At 44.5% G+C, this 20,729-nt stretch overlaps 1 long non-coding RNA gene across 2 annotated transcripts; it reads right to left on the reverse strand.

Moving 5' to 3' along the window:
• Positions 1-7,237: 7,237 nt before the first annotated feature.
• Positions 7,238-12,613, reverse strand: LOC148685230 (uncharacterized). Of its 2 annotated transcripts, XR_015950291.1 has the most exons (4): positions 12,337-12,613; positions 10,154-10,177; positions 9,203-9,298; positions 7,238-8,311 (listed from the first exon to the last, which is right to left on the reverse strand). It is a non-coding gene; the product is annotated as an uncharacterized LOC148685230 (long non-coding RNA). The 2 variants fall into 2 exon arrangements; XR_015950290.1 differs by lacking the exon at positions 12,337-12,613 and having other exon boundaries at positions 10,154-11,075.
• Positions 12,614-20,729: the final 8,116 nt, after the last annotated feature.

The following is a 20,729-nucleotide window of genomic DNA, read 5'->3' on the forward strand; positions in this document are numbered from 1 at the left end:
AATAATAATAGACGTTCTGCTCTTTCTCATTCCAGTCGTATTCTGAGGGTTGTAGGAATGGTTTTTCAAAAGTTCCTTCTAAACGTTTTAAAAACAACTTTGCGCCTTCAAATTCCAGTGGTAAAGACCGCTCATTTCTCCTCAATCTTTTAAAACTGGTAGAAGCATATGATACTCTCCTTTTGAGTGTCTCCTATGTCCACCGACTCCCCACTCCATGCAGAACACTTGGCAGGTTGCAACAGACGTGGCTCACTTTAAATTGCGCTCGCCTTGAGATTCTCCCAGCCCAGGCATAGGCAACCTTGGCTCTCCAGATGTTTTGGAACTACAACTCCCATGATCCCTGACTACTGGCCCTGTTAGCTAGGGATCATGGGAGTTGTAGTTCTAAAACATCTGGAGAGCTAAGGTTGCCTATGCCTGTCCCAGCCCAAATCCAGCGCTCGGTTGCGCGCGAAAGACGCATTGATTTCCACGGAGCTGCATTTCAGAAAGTTCTAGCTCACTATGTGGAATACTGTACCGTAGACTGCTCACTGCGGCCAGATTGAACATCCTCGAATCTGCGGTACTATGGGGAAGGTACAAGGGAGTTCCATACGATCAGAGAACTTGCCACTGTCCCTTGGGAGAGGTAGAGTCCACAGAACATATCCTCCTGCGTTGCCCTTTCTATGTAGATTTAAGACAATATCTCATAGCCCCACGCCTCTCTCAGCTTACCTCTCTATCCAGAGAAAGTCAGGTTGTATATTTGTTGAATACAGTAATCCCACTGGGAAAGCAGCTTTCATGGTGGCCAAATTTCTCTTCCTAGCTCTCAAACGTCGTAAGATTAAAACCAACCATATTGATGTGGGTTTATCTGTATAGCTTTATTAGTGCTGTCCGTGTTTTAATTTTAGTTTTTAGATGTCTTGTTTTAATCTTGTACTGAGAAATGTATCTTTTTTTAACTGACAGTCGAATAAAGAGTGATGATGATTTTCCTTAATATATGTACATTTTCCATAGTCCCAAATACATATATAGTATTCATATATATTAATTTCTCATACTTATTATTTTTTATTTGATATCTTCCTATAACATAGACCCTTGATATATAAAATCAAAATCAAAAGAAATAAAATATACATATGCTGTATATATAAAAGGGGGAAAGGAAAAAAACAAAGAAAAAGAGACTTCCTGTTAATTCCTTGTGCTATCTACTTCTGACCACGAATGTACATAAATCAATACTCTTTTTTCATATTACTTATCTATTACACTCTAACATCATTTTATATCCTTAATTTTCCCAACTCATTTTCTTTCTTTATCACTCGAAATCTGGCATAGTTGTTAGTGTGTTACAATATTTTTGGACGTACTTCTTATATCCTCCCCATTTTTCATTGAATTGTTGTTTTGATTTTCCTCGAAGACTATTTTGTCAATTGGGCCATCTCAGCATATTCCTATACTACTTTAATTTGTCAATCCGTAATTTTTGGAACCTCCTGTTCTTTCCACCATTGAGCCACAAGGATTCTGGCTGCAGCTGTTGCGTATAGGAGCACTTCTCTTGATTGCTTTGGAACATCCTTACCCAGTATGCTCAAAAGGAAAATCTCTGGTCTTCTCTTAAAAGTTATTCCCAGCATCCTTTTTAATTCATCATAAATCTTACCCCAAAAGATCTTAATTTTCCTACATGTCCACCACAAATGGAACATATCTCCATTATTTCTTCCACATCTCCAGCATACATTCGCCACTTGTTTATACATTTTCAATATTCTGGAGGGGGCTAAATACCACCGATGTATCATTTTAAGTATATTCTCTCTAATATTATAATTTGCTGTAAAATTCAATGTCACCCACAAATTTTACCATTCTACCATCATGATAAAGGTAAAGGGGCCCCTGGCCATCAGGTCCAGTTGTGTCCGACTCTGGGGTTACGCCGCTCATCTCGCTCTATAGGCCGAGGGAGCCGGCGTTTGTCCGCAGACAGCTTCCAGGTCATGTGGCCAGCATGACAAAGCTGCTTCTGGCGAACCAGAGAGCACACGGAAACACCATTTACCTTCCCGCCGGAGCGGTCCCTATTTATCTACTTGCACTTTGATGTGCTTTCGAACTGCTGGGACCGAACAACGGGAACTCACCCCGTTGCAGGGATTCGAACCGCCGACCTTCTGATCAGCAAGCCCTAGAATCTGTGGTTTAACCCACAGCGCCACCTGGGTCCCACCATCATGATAGGATGTCCAATATCCTGAGCCCATCTTATCATAGAGGCCTTTACTTCTTCATGCATTACCTCATATTCTAACAGATGTCTATACATACTCAAAACTATTTTAGTTTTCTTATTTAACAACCCATTTTCCAATTTCGAAGTATCAATATCAAATCCGATTTGTTTATCTTGGTTATACTTTTCAACCAGACTGTTTTCAATTCTTCTTAAGTTGTTGCAGAATTTGAGAACTACACAGAGAGGTCTCTTCAGGGCTGCCCGGCATCACAGCTGTTACAGACCCCCACAGACACATTCAAATCTGGCCTGGGACTGCATTAAGAGCCCCTAAGTGCTGAAAATACCATAGTGTCCCCATATGTCATGCAAAATGGAAGCATGAAATTTGAAAACTAAAAACCCATAGATTTATTGCTACATGTGACAGAATTTTATTTTCTTGCATTATTTGAATCTACATTGCTAGGTCATCCCTGGGTTTAGGTGGGGATAAGTGCTATAAAGAGAAGAGAAAAATGAGGCAAGAGTGTGAAATATTAAGGAAGTCAAACAAAGCTCTGAGTTTCCCTGTAATAGACTGCTTCAGTGCTTGTTAAGAATTACGACATTTGATACTTAAAAAAGAAACAGAAGCTCATTTTGGGGCGACCCTGCTTCGCTAGTGCCCTAAGCACGACCTTCATCTGCCAGCTGGGAAATCCAGCACTGCTTACACCCAGTGAGCAAAGGAAGCTAAACCGGGTGGGAGACCACCAAGATCCTCACACCCAAGATATATGCAATACAGCTTGCAAACAAACGGATAACTCAGTCCGTAGCATGAGCCTCCCAGGGTTGTGGGCTCGAGCCCCACGTTGGGGGAAAAGATTCTCACACTGCAGGGGGCTGGAAGGATTTATTTATTTATTTATAAATTTCATAATCTGCCCTTTGTAGAAATATAGCCAGTGGGAAAATAAAGACAGGAGAATCAAGAAAAGATCCATAAAACATCAATGAATATCAATAAATAATGATTGGTTAAAATCATGCTTTCTGTTGAACAAAGTTTTCATAAGATTTCTGAAGGAAAGGAGGTCTGGTCCTTGACAAACCTCTAGTAGCAGGGAGTTCCACAGGGCTTGGCTTGTCACACTAAAGGGCACGTCCCTAGTGAAGACTAGATGAAACTCAGGGGTGCTGGGAACCACTAGGTTCTCAGTGACTGAGGTGAAGCACGCTAAGCCAAGGGAGGGAAAACAGCACCAGGTGGGCGTGGTTTTTTTGCCTCTTCTCGCGACCTGTAGCTCAGAAGCCGCACCGCGGTGGCTTTCGGGAAACACAGTCCGCTCCGTCATTCAGTTCCGTTCGGCGACCGTTCTGTAGTGGGGAAGAATGGAGGGCAGATACTACGACTCCCAGAAGGCAAGGGGAGAGCCGGCTCCAACCCCTTTCCTTTCTCTCCCCGCCCGCTCCGAGTCCTCCCCATTGGCCGGCTCCTCCGACTCTGTATCAGGCGAGGCCCGGGTACCGACGGACCAATGGGAGGTGAGAGTCGGGCGTTGGGGGCGTGGCGTGGCGGTGGGACGTTGGGAGTGGCAGTTGGCAGTTGTTTCATGATATCGGATGTGGCAGTGGGGCCGGAAGGACCCAGAGCTCGTGATCCTGCAAAACAGACCCAGAGCCTATTCGTCCCTCCCTCCTAGCGTCCTTTCGATCCTTGGCACCAGAATTGGGCATCCCACTGGCAACAGGAAAGACTGAGGGTCCCTGCCACCAAATAGTCATACTTCTGTATCGACCTAGAAATGGAGGCTCAGATCTGCTTTGTTTTCAACCCTTGCACAAAGCAGACACAAATGCCTATTGCTTAGATGTGTGTCTATAATATGTCTGTCTGTGTCTGTGTTGAAAAAAGGTTCTAAATTTATATAGATATATATATTATAATTTTATTAAATTTTCAATAGCAAAAATAAAAAACAACCACAACAGCAACTACAAACAAACAAACAAACATATACTTGAAGTCTTTCCGTCTCACTAGCTTCCAGATCTGGTTAAGCCTTGGTCCAGAAGTCAGCTTGACACCTGCTTACTCACATCTAAGTTCAACGTTGAGACGTGCTTCAACAGGAAGCTGGTACAACAGGAAGCAAGAAGCCCCCAGCCCTATCCAGCTCCCATTCAAGAACAACCCAGGAGAGAGAGAGAGCTGAATGGTTTTGTTGAGGAAAGGGGGTTTTCACCCTGCAGCCTTCCCAGGAGGGGCTTCAGCAGCTTGTTGCCAGAATATGGATTGGCAGCCAAGGCCTTCCAAATCCAGGTGGCTGTTCTGCAATTTTTCAAAACATAATTTTCTCTTTTTCCTTAAAAAAAGTCAGGCCTTTTATATTTACTTTATATTGAACAGGCATTAGCAAAGAAAGAAACTACTATTCCCCCTTTTTATATGTAACTTGGGGCACAACTTTTTGCAAGTATGAAACTGAAATATAAATTAAGAAACCCCACTTAAATTCAGCTCTCCCCATTTTCAAATCATGAAAACTTTGCACATTTGTATATACAATTTTGCCTCTTAAACACCTTTTGCAAAGCAATCACCCCTAATTTTATGTCTTTCTATGTTATTTGGAAATTGCAAATGATGTAAGGCTTGTAAGCTGTCACTTAAAAGTGACCCAAACTGAATTTGTTCCCTGTCCCTCCCAACTGTCCAGAATGTGTGTGTGTGGAAAACCTGGCATGGCTTCCACCTGAATCTTGAACAGAATTTGGATCCACACTGGGTACTGCTTTTCACAGCGTGGAAGAAAGCATCATTCCTGCAGAGCAAGCAGCTTTCAGAGGGCAAAAAGCTGGCAACTCTACTTCAAAAACCTGGGAGATGCCGTGGCTGATGGGCTGTGGCCTGGCTAGGTAGATCACAGGTTATGCAGGGCATCTGAGACGTCCTGAGATTTGCAGGCAAAATGGATCTATTCCCCCCCTCCCCCCCGTGTAACATACTCATCTCTTAGTGGCCCTTACCCACTGCACTCCTGGGAGGACTCTTATCAGGCAGTCTACCACTGCGTTCAGACGCTTTAAGGCAAGGTTGACCAGTGCCGCGAGGGTCTCCTGTTTTGTGCGGGAGTCTGGGATCCTCGGGAGATGCTCATAAATCCCCCTGAAAATAATGGGTAGCTGGAAGAAGATAAAAGAAGACCAGGATGAGAAAGTGTGGTGGACCTGAAAGAAAGCGAGAGATTTGGGGGGAATGATATATGACGAGATAAAAAAAGATGTTCAAAGTGATTTTACCCCCTCCCCAAAGAAAAACAAACAAAACAAAACTGAAGCTTTTGGAGTTATAGGGCCGGAAGTTCCCAAAAAGATGGTTAAGTTCTTTGTGTATGTAACTATAGCAGCTAGGATTCTCTATGCACAGAAATGGAAAGAAGTTTCCAGCAGAAAAGAATGGATAAGCAAATAATAGATTGGCAAAGCTGGCAGCTAAAATAAGAAAACTTCACCATGACTGTTTTGTGTTTAATGGAAGTCCTTTTAGGACTATTTAAAGAAATATTATAATATCATGAATTCACAAGCAGGATTTGAACTATGAGCAATGGAAATAATTGGAGATTATTGTATTATGGCTATGATACAAAAGAGTGAAATTAGGGTGCAGCAATGCGATAGAATGAAAAAATATGATGGAAAATGGTATGGAAAGTCGGGAAAAGGAGAATTTATCATGTATTGGAATTTTATGTGAAATTTGTGGAAATTTTTATAAAATAAATTTATTTAAAAAATACCGGGATGAGAAATAATTGGCTGTTTGTTTTGTTTGTTTGTTTGACAGCTAAGAGGCACTTGACCCCAGGTGCTGTTGTCGACTGAGAAGGGGGGGGATGAGATTACTTGGAGCAATGGCATTTTCAAAGACCTGCATTCTATGCCTCTATCTGTCATTATTGAATAAAAGACATGGGCAGGGGATCCGATTTCCTGAAGCCTGACACCATGCCACACAGCTTTGGGGAGCAGGAGAAAAATAAATCTAGCTCACACCTGAACTTTCCAAAGCAATACGCCAACCTAGACTTAGGTTTTCCTTCAAAATCCTTGCTTCCACAAATTTGGCAACGCCGTTCTCCAAACCACCACCACAAAATGCATACATTAGGAGAGAATGTAGACAGAAATGCACAGATTCATAAAAGCAACATGTGTGAATCCTGGGTAGAACAAGTCTCTTTTTACCTGTTTGCAAGAAGCAGATGTGTAGTTTCTGGTACCCCTGGATACATCTTTGCAGCCAGAGGCCCAATTATCCTCTGTGGCCAGGCGTGCCTTTTACCAGCTTGGTCTGCCTTGCAAACTATGGCTATTCCTGGTCAGGGATAGGCTGACTACCACTGTAGTCTATGTTTTGGTAACCTCAAGGCTGGATGACTGCAATGTATTCTAGGTGCGGCTGCCCTTGGGTCTGCTTCAGAAGCTCCAGCTCATGCAGAATGCTGCGGCCAGAATGCTGGTGGGGGCCTCGGGCTGAGAACATGGGGCACCATTGTTTAAAACAGCTGCATTGGCTGCCCATCTATTTCTGAGACAGCTTCAAGGTCCTTATATTCATTTACAAAGCCCTGACCATCTGAGCTCCAGGGTGCCTCAGGACGCCAGGAACTCTCATATTCCAGCTCGATCACAGAGAACATCTATGGGAGTATTGTTAAACCATAGGGAAAGGGGGAAGAGATGCTAACTTGCTATGTTGTGATAGCTAAAAAACAAATTCTCATGCACAGATTCATTGAACACCCTGGCTGAAATTTTCCCAGAGGCATCCCTCTGCCTGAAGTTGGAAATAGCAAGCTGAACGAAATGGGTTTCTTGGCAAACCCAGCAAAGCGATTCTTCTGTTCTTATGAGGTCAGGAAGGGAATTTCCACACACAAACACACAACCCTCATATTCACTCTAGGGTTAGACAGATCAGCCTCCTGCTTCTTCTTTTTTATGTAAGAAACTTTTATAAAAAGGTTTTTTTTACCAAAGGAAGTACAATTCATGGATGCAGAAATTAACCTTCCTGAGAAAAAAGGTACATGTGTTCTCCCTATTATAGAGTTCAACAGTAAAAACCATGAGGCAAAACAGCCCCAAGACACCTCAGTTTTCATGTTCTTGAAAGTCCCCTTCCACCCCCCAAAAAAATGATGTTAAAAAACTATAATCCAAAATATACGTACAAGCTGCATATCTGCAAAGTTTTTTTTGTTGCCCTTTTTTCTGAGCAAATGACAGATCAGTTCACATTTGTTACAAGCTGTTGCAATGTTGGAAGTGTGCGATTTCACTAAGAAATCTGACCAGGATCAACACGAAGTATCTGATGGCTCAGAGCTTTTCTTAAATAAATAAAAAAATCCGTCCGACACACACACACACAAACCCCACAAAGATTCTTCTTGTGCAATACAGCAATCCGATAGTTAAATCTGAGAGTGGATCAAAAGTTGGGCTTGCTTTCAACCTGCCCCCCCTCCTCTGGCCTGCAAATTTTGTTTTCAGGCAGTTGGAAGAGAACAACAGATTGAAGGCAGAAAGTTTGTTTCTGGAAGACCAGTCAAGGCATCTGAAACTGCCCGGCAAGACCCATGTTCCACAGTTTATCTGGAAGATAATGATGGAGGTCTCTCCATTACTGGATGCACGGGGTTAAAACATCTGATCCTTTCCCCAGTCAACGTCTTTTTCTCTCTCCTCCTTCTATCTTCTGTCTCACTGGAGAGAACCAAGAGTCAGGATCCCACACCTGCAGTCTGTTTTAAGAGGTTAGTGGCAGAGATTCCTTTCCTCTCCTCTTTTGAGCAAAGTTCTGATGCCAGCTCTGCAGCTTTTAAAGAGAGTAGGGAAGTCTCGGCTGCGGACGGATCTTGCCCCTTCTTCGCCTGCTCTTCCAGCACGATCTGCAGGTCAAAGATGTAGTCGATGAAGTGCTGCAAGATTTCCGCAGCTAGTGCACTTGACAGCTCTTTCCCGCTCAGATATTTTTGTGCTGTCAATCCAGCCATTTGTGTGCTGTGGGAGAGGAAACACCATCATCACATGGAAGGACAACCATATCCGGGTTTGCAAATTCACAAAGCTTTGGTTACTGCCTGGATCAATCATGCCGGGACCATAGAGGGGATATTTAACTTCAAATTGTGAAAAGAGGTTGTTTTGAAAAGGAGAATGTTTGCTGCAATTTGTTCTATTATTATTATTACTATTATTATTATTATTATTATACACCTCCTTTGACAAGGACTGGAGGCAGCTTAAAACAAAATAAGAACAACTAAAGATATAGAAAAAAGAATCTATTTTTTTTTTAAAAAAAGCATTAGTAGAATTAGGTATTAATTTGCTCTCGGGTTGTTGTTTTTTTATTATGCATTTTGTGTTCTAATTTTGTATTTTTATGTTGTGAACCACCCTGTGATCTGTCATTTGTGTGTTTGTGTGTATGATAAATGCAATAATACAGCCTACACCTCAGCACAGCCATAGCAATGGAATGCAGGGAGCATCCTTAGACCAAGCCCAGCCACTGATCCACCAACCTTGGTGTCGTCTATAGATGATGATTGGCAGTTGGCCCTTTGGGGTTTCAGACAGAGGGTCTTTTCCCAGCCCCCACCCCCTGGAGATGCTGAGGATTGAACCTGGGACCTTGTGCATGCAAAACGGATGCTCTACCCCTGAGCCACGGCCCTTCCCCATATGCCATCAGCAGAGGACATATCTTTGATAGGAAACGGACGCGTGCCTTGCATTCCTAGCGGAGCAGAGGCCCATTTCACCATTCACATCCACAACCAGTGAGTTGGCCACAGATGCCCCCCGTGCAATCATTTCCATAGGGTCTGTCCTCCGGCAGGGGAGCTGCTGCTTCCCCCTGCTCTGACATCTTGGGGGCTCCCTTACCACTAGAATATCCTGCAGCACCTCCAGAGAGGGGGCCTCCAACAGCAAGCTGGTGAGCATGTTGATACATGCATTCACCATCCGTTGATAATAGTTCTGAAAGGAGAGAAACAGAAGCAGTTAAAAGCTGAAGACCCCCATGGAGATGCCATGTGCTCTGGGCCCTTCTAGTCCAGCATCCCCCTTTCACAGTGGCCAGCCAGATGACCCAGTGGGAAACCCGCAAGGAGGCAATGAGCTCAACAGCCCCCTACCAGGGGCAGGCTCTCCTTCCTTGGGGGTTTTTAAGCAGAGCTTGGATGGCCAGCTGTCATGGTTCTATGGTTCTGGTTCTGGAGCACCTCGGGTTCCCCATGCCTGGTTATTGGACTCAAACTACTCCTGACTGTTGGACGTGCTGACTGGGGCCAATGGCAGCACATTAGGAGAAGCACACATTCTTCAACTCTTTCTTTTCCAAGAATGAAAAGTCTTTTTGCAGCCTGTAGGCAGAATGAGGGCAAGGTATCCTTTGAAGTCAGGGAAAGAGCCACAGGTTGTTGTGGTAAGACTTGATTTCTATATCACCTTTTAAATGACGCACATACCGAGAGAATCAAGAATATACACCCAGGGTCTCTGGTTGTTACATCCTTGTGATGGGCCAAGTATCTCTGGCAGCATTATTCATAGCTTACACATAGTCTTTTTGCCCTCAAATCTTTTTATCTGGCCACAGTTCCAGGCTGTACTGACAAGCCATTTCCCTCCGTTCAGATCCCTAGAAGCAGAAGGTCCAGTCATCTGCGTCTGTGTCGGTTGCCTGGGGCTCCTGGCTCTCAATTTCGTCAGTTTCAGTCGCTGAGACAAGGGCGCATGTGCCGTATGCACAGAGTGAATCCGAATCAGGTCCTGGCCCAATTCACTACCCAACAATTCAAGCTAAAATTGGCAACCATTCAAAGATCATACCTGGGGCACAGACAGGTGGCTGCTCTTCATTAGAAACGATGCAATTTCATTCAAGGAAAGCAAGGGCAAAAGGTTTGTTCCATTCTACATTTTACAATCTGGAAATATTAGGCCTACTCAGTCTGGAAATTCTTCTGCATCAAAATTGAAAGTTCAGAAGCAGCGGAAGACTAACCAGGAGACTACCGAAGCAGATATTTGTATAAATCCACTTTGTTATTACTCTTAAACAGACCTCAATAAAAATGTTGTCTTTTATTAAAGAACCTGTAACTAGCTCAATCACGGAGATAATGAGCCACATTTATTTATTTGTATTAGCCTTGATTATAAAAGCAACTCCTGGTGCTATACACTCAATGCATGCTCCTCAGATTCTTATTAAGGATGCAGAGGGACTAAGCTTTACATTCACATTTTTGAAAAAGCTATCTGGAGCTCTTATAAGCAGGTACTGATATCTGGGGGATCAGGAGAGAAATCTAGGTCAACTGCACCCGCAAGACCGACCCATGGGACCCTTCCCTGTTGGACCATCCAGACTGCCATCAGACTGCATATCTTTAGCCTTCATTTATCAACTCATAGTAGATTCAATTAAGTTGGCCATCACAGCCCATTGCCAAGTATTGGCAGCAAGTTACATCCAAGAAGTTGTTCTCTGCACATAATCTCTTCTAGATGCTGAAAGGAAGGATCTTACTCTGCCCCAGTGGGCCGGGGGGGGGGGGAGGCAACCAAACAGAGACTAAAATCCATTTGGAAAGATTTAGTTTAAATACATCAACCGAAGACCAATGTATGCAAATTGGTTCAAAAAAGATGTGAGCATATTAATACCAAACAGAAATCAACAACAGATTATATATACATGAATCATCTTGGGAAAGAAGAAAGTATGTGCGGAGTATGACAGTAAGGAACAGTAAATGCAAACAATGATTACATGGAAAACAAAATAGCACGTTTATGCAATTACTTGCATATACTGTTCCTTATACACTTCCGTATTCAGGTACTATTTCTTTTTCCTCCTCTCCTTGTTGCCATTTTATTGTACTTAGCCAAATAAAAAGGTTGAAATCCAAGGCACAGGGTCCAGGTCAGTAGTAAATGCAGGTCAGTAGTCACTGCTAAAGACCTCGTTGGGGGGAGTTGCTGCAGCAACAGTTATGTGCACCCAGAATATGACCATATGGAGTTATCGCTGCTCATTAGCTCTTTTAATGTGGAGATGCAAGATGTGTTCCCCCTAGAGCCTTGAAGATGTTAGAATCATAGAACTGCGGAAACAGAAGGAATCCTAAGGGTCCTCTAGTCCAGCCCCCTGAAATGCAGGAAAATGCAGAGGCCGTTACGAAGATCAAACCTGCAACCTTGACATTATCAGCACCACGCTCTAACCAACCGAGCTAACTAGTGCAGGGTGGCCTTCTTTTGTAGAACTGCAACACGAGGTCTCCCAGAACCTACTAACTTTGCCTCTGGGAGCCTGGAGGTCTAAGCCTCCATTTTTAGCTCAATACAGAAGTATGACCATTTGGTGGCAGGGACCCTCAGTCTTTCCTGTTGCCAGTGGGATGCCTAATTCTGGTGCCAAGGATCGAAAGGACGCTAGGAGGGAGGGATGAATAGACTCTGGGTCTGTTTTGCAGAAAGCCCCGAGTTCAAGTCTCAGTTCAGTGCGACTGTTAGGGTGGCTACGCTGTGCACTGGATGGACACTTAGAAGGAGCTGTGGGGAATTTAACATATTAGCAGCAGCATTTGTACTAGAATCTGAAGCAGCAATATTTCCAACCTGCTCTTTCCTGACGGAGTCCAGGGCGCCACAAGCTATAAGCTACGTTCCTCGCCCTGACCCTCACAACAACCCTGCAGAGTAGGGCGAAGGGCGAGAGAGAGCGGGACCAAGGTCAGCCTGCCCTGGGAGTGGGGGCTTCAACCGTAACCCCTGGGCCTGGCTCTACACTCGGGGACAAAGCCCACGGAGCGATCGGGGCTCGTTTTCTGAGGAAACCGGGACGGCTCTCTGCACAAGCTCAGCAACCACGGCAACCTTTGCCATCCTTTATCATCGGCCCGCCGTCAAAATAATATAATTTATTAGAATATATTCTGATTCTGAAATATATAAAAACAGTCCCGCCCCCGCCCGCCACCTCCCCGCTGAGGGAAGGATACAGTCCTTGCTCCAGCGAACTGCTCCTTCCCGCCCCACAGCCAGATCCGCCATCTTGAAACAACTGACAGCTGCCACTCCTAACATCCCACCGCCCTGTCACGCCCCCCACGCCCAGATACAGAGTCGGAGGAGCCGGCCAATGGGGAGGACTCGGAGCTGGCGGAAAGAGGGGTTGGAGCCAGCTCTCCCATTGCCTTCTGGGAGTCGTAGTATCTGCCCTCCATTCTTCCCCACTACAGAATGGCCACCGAACGGAACTGAATGACAGAGAGGACTGTGTTTCCCGAAAGCCACCGCGGTGCGGCTTCTGAGCTACGGGTCGCGAGAAGAGGCAAAAAACGCCCACCTGGTGCTGTTTTCCCTCCCTTGGCTTAGCGTGCAGATGTGCAGGTGCAGGTGGTCAGGAGCTGATGCCGGAGGGAGGAGGAAGAGGAGGGAGGAGAAGGTCCTACGCAGCATGAGCAGCTCTAGCCACACCAAGCCCTACCTGGAGAAGCTCACCTGGCGTCCCTGGTTGGCATGGAAACTGTCAAGGGATGGAACCGCAAAGAGCGTTTCTTCCCTCCCTTGTTCATTGCATGGCGCTTCCTTCCCCCTCACAACAGCCCTGTGAGGAAGGCCAGGCTGAGAGGCAGGGACTGCCAGCCCACCGCCCTGATCTTTTCCTGTTTTTATTCTCACAACAGCCCTGTGTAGTAGCGCAGGCTGAGAGCAACACTGCTACAAACATCCCATAATACTCACTCTGCATATGTAATAAATCAATTTTAGTGCAGCAGCGCCCACACCTTGGAACTCCCTGCTTATTGACAACAGGCAGGTGCCTTTCCTGTACTCTTTTTGGTGCCTGCTAAAAGCATTATTGCTCAGGCAAGCCTATCCAGTCGCAATAAATGTTTGAATCCATTTTTAGCTTATCATTGATTTTAATTAATAGAGATGGTGTTCTTGGTTTGTTTTGTTTTTCTTCCTGTTTCTACTGAGTATTTTGTGTTTGCCTCTTGTGTTTTTGTGCTGTGAACCTCCCAGGGATCTCCAGATGATGGGCAGTATACAAATAAATAAATAAATAAATAAATAACTTTTTTAAAATAGTTGTTTTTAACTTTTTGTTGATCATTTTATCCATAACTTCTGTGAGGGTTTTTCTCATAGTCGAACAGTATATAAATGCTATAAAACTCACACGAAATAAATACATTATTATCTGGTCAACAATTGCATCCATACACCCATTTCCTCAGCTTAAATTGTCTTCTGTCTTTAATTTGGGAAGCTGTTCAGCAGCAGAAAGATTCCTATTTCAGCAGTAGCCCTCTGTGTGCTGCCAATCCCATCTTTGCGGCCATGGCGGTTAGGTGCTTGCTTTTTGCAAAAAGCAAGCAAGCAAGCTGAGATTCTTCTCCAGAGGGCACCATGTTCTGTGAGCCTTCTGTGCTCCATGACCATCAACAACATCTCCAAGCTAAACTGAGTCAGAGCATCGCCCATCTATGCTTTGCCCAATGCCCCCATGCTGGCTGACTTGGAGTACACCGACAATGAAGGAGGTACTGCCCCACCTCACCCCTTTGTCCATGGGAGACCTTGGTCCTCCTCTCCGTCCCCACTTGCTGCCCCACCAAAAATTTCCGCGACCTAATACCCGAGCCCCATCGATGCCCAGCTTCCTAATCTCTGCATGGTTTGAGTTTTCCTTGCCCTGCATCCAAAGCTCAGCCTCACTCAGCCTTTTCTTTCTCCCCAAAGGTAACAGGGAGCAGCTGGAGAAACTTCACTTGGACTCACGGAGCCTGGTGTTTGAGCTGGACCCACGCGGAGGGAATGGGAAGGTCTGCTTTGTGTACAAGAACACCAAGCCGGGTATGTTGTGTGATACCAGCAGCACAAGGCGGCCTGCATTAATCGACCCCGTCTGTAAACTCCAGTTAGCTTTTGCCTTTGTGGGAGATATTTTGGACTACTGTTCCTAGCACCATACAGTTGTGCTGGCTGAGACTGATGGGCTTTGTAGTCTGGAACATCTGGAGGGCACCAGGTTGACAAAGGCTGTTATCTATGATGGCCTGTGTTGAAGTCTTTCTGAAGCAAGCTATGCCTGGCTTTCATCTTTTCCTATTATTATTATTATTATTATTATTATTATTATTATTATTATCATCATCATCATCATTATTATTATTTTGTTGTTGTTTAGTCGTTTAGTCGTGTCCGACTCTTTGTGACCCCATGGACCAGAGCACGCCAGGCACTCCTGTCTTCCACTGCCTCCCGCAGTTTGGTCAAGCTCATGTTCGTAGCTTTGAGAACACTGTCCAACCATCTCGTCCTCTGTCGTCCCCTTCTCCTTGTGCCCTCCATCTTTCCCAACATCAGGGTCTTTTCCAGGGAGTCTTCTCTTCTCATGAGGTGGCCAAAGTATTGGAGCCTCAGCTTCACGATCTGTCCTTCCAGTGAGCACTCGGGGCTGATTTCCCCCAAACTGCGGCCCTCCAGATGTTTTGGCCTACAACTCCCATGATCCCTAGCTAACAGGACCAGTAGTCAGAGATGATAGGAATTGTAGTCCAAAACATCTGGAGGGCCGAAGTTTGGGGATGCCTGCTCAAGAGTCTCCTCCAGCACCATAATTCAAAAGCATCAATTCTTCGGCAATCAGCATTCTTTATGGTCCAGCTCTCACTTCCATACATCACTACTGGGAAAACCATAGCTTTAACTATACGGACCTTTGTTAGCAAGGTGATGTCTCTGCTTTTTAAGATGCTGTCTAGGTTTGTCATTGCTTTTCTCCCAAGAAGCAGGCGTCTTTTAGTTTTGTGACTGCTGTCACCATCTGCAGTGATCAAGGAGCGCAAGAAAGTAAAATCTCTCACTGCCTCCATTTCTTCCCCTTCTATTTGCCAGGAGGTGATGAGACCAGTGGCGATGATCTTAGTTTTTTTGATGCTGAGCTTCAGACCATATTTTGCGTTCTCCTCTTTCACCCTCATTAAAAGGTTCTTTAATTCCTCCTATGTCATCTGCATATCTGAGGTTGTTGATATTTCTTCCGGCAATCTTAATTCCGGTTTGGGATTCATCTAGTCCAGCCTTTCGCATGATGAATTCTGCATATGAGTTAAATAAGCAGGGAGACAATATACAACCTTGTCGTACTCCTTTACCAATTTTGAACCAATGTTGTTCCATATCCAGTTCTAACTGTAGCTTCTTGTCCCACATAGAGATTTCTCAGGAGACAGATGAGGTGATCAGGCACTCCCATTTCTTTAAGAACTTGCCATAGTTTGCTGTGGTCAACACAGTCAAAGGCAGTCAATGAAGCAGAAGTAGATGTTTTTTTAATTATTATTGTTGTTGTTGTTGTTGTTGTTATTGTTATTATTATTAAAATTTGCATACCGTCCTTCATCCACAAATCTCAAGGCGGTTTACCACCTAAAATGGCAATATAAAAAACACAAAATGCATAATAAAAATAAGAAGAAAACAAAAATTCCCCACCCAACACATTTAGAAAGGTATCAGATGTCAATCAGCCAAAGGCTGGGTTGAAGAGGAACGTTTTCACCTGGCGCCCAAAGATAGGTAGCGAAGGTTGCCAGGCAGCCTCCCTGGAGAGAGCCTTCCACAAACAGGGAGCCACTGCAGAAAAAGCCCGTTCTCGTGTAGCCACCCTCTGGACCTCTCGTGGAGGAGGCATGCGAAGAAGGGCCTCAGAGGATGAATTTCCCTTGGAAATGCCTTCATCCTTTGTAGAACACTGAGGCCCAGATTGTCAGCCCTAGGCTTCAGAGTTCCTTATCAACCCCCCTTGAAAAGTGGGGTGGTCCGTTCTTCTCATCCTGCGGTCTAATAGTCTCTCTTCTCTCTTCCAGTTGTCACCACGCATTCTGAGATCTGGCTTCTGGAACGAGCTCTCTACTGGCATTTCCTCACCAAAACCTTCACCGCTTACTGCTAGCTCCTGATCACCCACCTGGGGCTGCCGCATTGGCAGTATGCCTTCACCAGCTACGGCATCAGCCCCCAGGCTAAAGGGAGAGAACGACAGATGGCCCATGCCCTTTCCTGGGGTCTGCCACTCCTCTCCACTCTTGTCTTCACAAAAACCCTGCGAGGGACCAATTCTGAGAGCATTTGCTAAAAACACAACATAGGGAAATGGTAAGTGATGAAAAAGCAAAAGGAGAGCTTTCTCTTTTTGAGATGTTTTCTTTTTTCATTTAGTTTCATTTAGGGTTTTTAATGGTATCATATGCTGAAAAGTTTCAATAAAAAACAACAATGAAACAAGCAAAAAGAGCTGGTTCCACACTTCTATTCCGCACCCTAGCTGCTGGAGGCAAGGAAAGTCTCAGCAAGGTGGTCCCCAGATTACAAAAGTGGTTCTATGCATCATGGAGTGTGGGTTGGAATCTGCTTCTTAACCCTGAGAACCGTGGTTCTGTGAGTATAGAAGTGGCCTCAGCGTTGTGTCAAGGTTTCTAGACCTCCGGTGTGTGGAAGTTATCCAGCTTTTCAAAAGTCGCCCCTGAGCTTGATTCTATCAGGAGATCATATCGTATCCCATTGTGGCCCAGCAATGTGCGCTACCTGGAAAATGATGTCAATCCTGGCCATGGCTGAATGGGGAAGCGAATCAGCTGATTACGCAGGGATCTCCAAGGGAACAGATGGCATAAAAAGGAAAGAACGGAATTAAGTAGAGCAATAAATTTTGTCCAGAGCCACTTGATGTTTCTTGAATGCTGGGAAGATTCAGCACATTTGAACTCTGATCAAATGTGTGGTTTACTGTATCGTACAATGAGATCTACAGATATAATAGTGTAGCAATTTGCTGATGGTGTTTCTGTATATAATGATCTTATTTTACAAAACAAAGTTGAAAAGAAAACTCTAAATGAAACCCATAAAACACTTACAAATTTGATAGAGGAACTGGGCTGGGGAGGAATTGTGTGAGGATAACCTTGAAGATCTGGATGTCTTTTGGTTCAATGTCTCTTGGCCTGATGTCCTCCACGCTTGTGGGCAGTGCCGGCCCACCCATGAGGCAAGGTGAGGCGACTGCCTCAGATGGCAGTCTCCACAGGGGCAGCCTTTAAGGCAGTGGTTTTCAACCAGTGTGCTGTGGCACCCTGGGGTGCCTTGAAGGATGGTCAGGGGTGCCACGGGCAACACTGGACTCTGTCCCTCTTTCTTTCTTTCTTTCTTTCTTTCTTTCTTTCTTTCTTTCTTTCTTTCTTTCTTTCTTTCTTTCTTTCTTTCTTTCTTTCCTTCCTTCCTTCCTTCCTTCCTTCCTTCCTTCCTTCCTTCCTTCCTTCCTTCCTTCCTTCCTTCCTTCCTACCCTCCCTTCCTCCCTCCCTCCCTCCTCTGATGCCCTCTCGCATCTCTGCCTCCCAAAGGCTTGCGTGACTGTTGCCCCAGCCCCAGCTACAAGCTCCCCAGGCGAATGGTGCCTCTGGGGCTGGCCAGTGGGTGCTGGTTGCCAGGAGCTGAGGCAGCCTTGGAGTAAGCAAGCAGGTGGGTAAGGGAGCCCAGCTAGCCAGTCCATCAGTGCTTGCTGTTGGAAATGGACAGACGAGTGGGAGGCCGGGCAGCCGGGCAGATTCCTCTCTAATAAGATGGTCCAGGCCCCAGAGACTTGTAGAATCGGAAGGGATTTTCTGGCTGGCATGTCTGGTTCTCCTGAGGCCCTGGTCTTGTCAATGGTGAAGTGGGTTGGAACATCGATAGGACTTTTCCCAGGTGGCTTCCCTGACCCTGTGGAGCCCAGTCAGCTCCCTGGTGGGAATCTTGTAGCAAGCTTGACTGGGCACAGGTACAGGTGTATATGCCTCTGAATACCAGTTGTTGGGAAGTGGCAGGTGGACAGAGTGCTGTTATGCTCATGTCCTGCCTGCAGGATTCCCAGAGAGGCATCCAGTCGGCCACTGGGAAAAGAAGATGCTGGACTTGCTGGGCCATTGACCTGAGCCAGCAGGTACCTCTTCTAGATTCATAGAATGGTAGAGTTGGACGTGACCTCAAAGGCTCATCTCGTACAATTCATGAATCACAGCTGAAGATTCCCTGACAAATGGCCATCCAACCTCGGTTTAAAAGACTCCAACGTAGGAAAGTCCATTGCCTTTGGGGTGGGTTCGTTCTACGGTCAAACATCTTTTACTGTCAGAAAATCCTTCCTAAGGTTTAGCTAGAATCTCCGTTTGTGTAATTTGAATCCGTTGGTTCAGGTCCTTGACTCTGGACCAGGAGAAAGCAAGCCTGCTCCATCTTCCATCTGATTGCTCTTCAAGTATCTGAAGAAATGTCCTTTTGGCTCATTTCAAGCTCTTCTGGAGAAGGAAGGGGATGTCTTCCCTTTGGAAGACGTGAGCCAGGAAACATCATATTCTTGCTCATCCCAGGGATGTTGCTTATTTGCCCAAGTTCTTACAGAGCTAAACTGCGCCCCATTTGATATATACATTTCAAATTCTATATAACCTGGCAGTTTCCCATCTTGTTAATTGTTTGTATTTGGAGACATCAACTTCTATATTCCATTATGAGTGGGTTCAGTTCTTCATTTTTCCAATCTGATATTCAGTTCTCAACATCAGTTTCCAATATGTGGTGTTTTCTTTTTAAGTCCTTGTGAAAATTCATCAGCATTGTAGTGTGAATTTCTTCTAATACACACACTTTTACAAAGCATTTCCCCCTAAGACAACAAATTTGTGAATGTTAGTTCGTTCTGGCCTATGCATTTTTGTAGACATTGATTGGCTGGAAAATGGCCATATGAAATTCTAAGAAATGTGAATTTTGAAGGTCGACTGTGATCTGCTTTGTGTTTTGATTCCAAGACTGTGAACGGGGCAGGTTCTCCTTTAAATGTGAATTTTTCCTGCGTATATTTGCAGGAACTTATCTGTGCTTTATATGGGGTAAAGTTCTATCACTTCTGCAGCCCGCAAATCCAGGTTAAAAATACAGTAGAACCTTGGTTTATGAACACGTCGGTTTATGAATTTTCGGTTTACGAACGCCGCGGACCCATCTGGAACGGATTAATTCACTTTCCATTACTTTCAATGGGAAAGTTCGCTTCAGTTTATGAACGCTTCAGTTTATGAACAGACTTCCGAAACCAATTACACCCATGCTTCGGGTTAAGTACGCTTCAGGTTGAGTACTCCGCGGACCCATCTGGAACGGATTAATCCACTTTCCATTACTTTCAATGGGAAAGTTCACTTCAGTTTATAAACGCTTCAGTTTAAGTACTCCACGGACCGTCTGGAACAGATTAATCCACTTTCCATTACTTTCAATGGGAAAGTTTGCTTCAGTTTATGAACGCTTCAGCTTATGAACAGACTTCTGGAACCAATTGTGTTCATAAACCGAGGTACCACTGTATAGCATTAAAATTCACAGAGGTCCACCAGGGGGCAGTGCGATATCAAACAGCTCTGGATATACAAAATAGAATAGAATACTGTAGATACTTTATTGTCATTGTATTGTACATAGTACAACGAAATTGAATGCCATCCCATAAACAACAAAATAAAAACACAATTACAGACACAGACACACACACACACACACACACACACACACACACGACCAACTGTTTTTTTAAAAAGAATTCCAACAAACTGAGGAGCTTTTGCTGTAAGGCTGCGAGAATCTATACACATTTACCTGGGAATAAACCTCATTGAACTTAAAAGAACTTCTGAGTCGATGTGTATAGGATTGCACTATAAAGGCCTAAAATTTTAAACAAGACTCTAGCTCAGGTGATGGAGCAGGAGACTCTCAGGGTCGTGGGTTTGAGCCCCATGTTGCGCAAAAGATTCCTGGGTGACCCTTGGGGTCCCTTCCAACTCTACAATTCTATGATAAGCGAAGTATACATAAATATAAAATAAAAATGTTCTTTGAATGAAAGGGCCTGTGCTGTGCTGGTTTTATTGCAATTATTTTTATGGTTTTACAAGATTTTAATATGTATACCCATAGTTTGAATTCTATCAGTGTTTAATTGCTTTTTAATTGTAGATCCCCCCGCCATGTTTCTAGCTTGTCTTATTTTCATCCATAAGCTGCCTTGAGTCCCCATCAGGGAAAAAACAAGGGACAAATAAATATATAATAATTATTATAATAATTTGAAGCTGGGCATTTCTGTTTCCACTATCCAATGCTGGCAAGAGAGAAAGGCCACCCGTAATTTAGAGTGCAGAGGTGAAACAAGCATATGATCCTTGGATGAAGGGTGACATAGAAATTTGATAACATCAATTCACTTTATTAAATATAATAATATTGCCTAGACCTGCTTGGCTTCTGGATTCAGCAAGACCCACTGCAGGCCACAGTTGAACT

Source organism: Zootoca vivipara, chromosome 6 (assembly GCF_965207765.1).
Source record: "Zootoca vivipara chromosome 6, rZooViv2.hap1.1, whole genome shotgun sequence".
In the NCBI taxonomy this organism is placed as follows: domain Eukaryota; kingdom Metazoa; phylum Chordata; class Lepidosauria; order Squamata; family Lacertidae; genus Zootoca; species Zootoca vivipara.